The sequence below is a fragment of the Mandrillus leucophaeus genome, unplaced genomic scaffold (genome assembly GCF_000951045.1).
Source record: "Mandrillus leucophaeus isolate KB7577 unplaced genomic scaffold, Mleu.le_1.0 Scaffold886, whole genome shotgun sequence".
Lineage (NCBI taxonomy): Eukaryota > Metazoa > Chordata > Mammalia > Primates > Cercopithecidae > Mandrillus > Mandrillus leucophaeus.
Genome location: NW_012109652.1, coordinates 792,426 through 793,455, shown reverse-complemented (window position 1 = coordinate 793,455; position 1,030 = coordinate 792,426).

The following is a 1,030-nucleotide window of genomic DNA, read 5'->3' as shown; positions in this document are numbered from 1 at the left end:
TGCTTTCTCTTGTGGGCATTTAGTGCTATAAATTTCCCTCTACACACTGCTTTAAATGAGTCCCAGAGATTCTGGTACATTGTGTCATTGTTCTCATTGGTTTCAAACAACATCTTTGTTTCTGCCTTCATTTCATTATTTACCCAGTAGTCATTCAGGAGCAGGTTGTTCAGGTTCCATATAGTTGAGCAGTTTTCGGTGAGTTTCTTAATCCTGAGTTCTAGTTTGATTTCACTGTGGTCTGAGAGACAGTTTGTTGTGATTTCTGTCCTTTTACATTAGCTGAGGAGTGCTTTACTTGCAACTATGTGGTCAATTTCAGAATAAGTGTGATGTGGTGCTGAGAAGAATGTATATTCTGTTGATTTGGGGTGGAGAGTTCTGTAGATGTCTGTTAGGTCTGCTTGGTGTAAAGCTGAGTTCAAGTCCTGGATATCCTTGTTAACTTTCTGTCTCGTTGATCTGTCTAGTATTGACAGTGGGGTGTTAAAGTCTCCCATTATTATTGTTTGGGAGTCTAAGTCTCTCTGTAAATCTCTAAGGACTTGCTTTATGAATCTGGGTGCTCTTGTATTGGGTGCATAGATATTTAGGATAATTAGCTCTTGTTGTTGAATTGATCCCTTTACCATTATGTAATGGCCTTCTTTGTTTCTTTTGATCTTCGTTGGTTTAAAGTCTGTTTTATCAGAGACTGGGATTGCAACTGCTGCTTTTCTTTTGCTTTCCATTTGCTTGGCAGATCTTCCTCCATCCCTTTATTTTGAACCTATGTGCATCTTTGCACGTGAGATGGGTCTCCTGAATACAGCACACTGTTGGGTTTTGACTCTATATCCAGTTTGCCAGTCTGTGTCTTTTAATTGGGGCATTTAGCCCATTTACATTTAAGGTTAATTTGCCAGTCTGTGTCTTTTAATTGGGGCATTTAGCCCATTTACATTTAAGGTTAATATTGTTATGTGTGAATTTGATCCTGTCATTATGATGTTAGCCAGTTATTTTGCTCATTAGTTGATGCAGTTTCTTC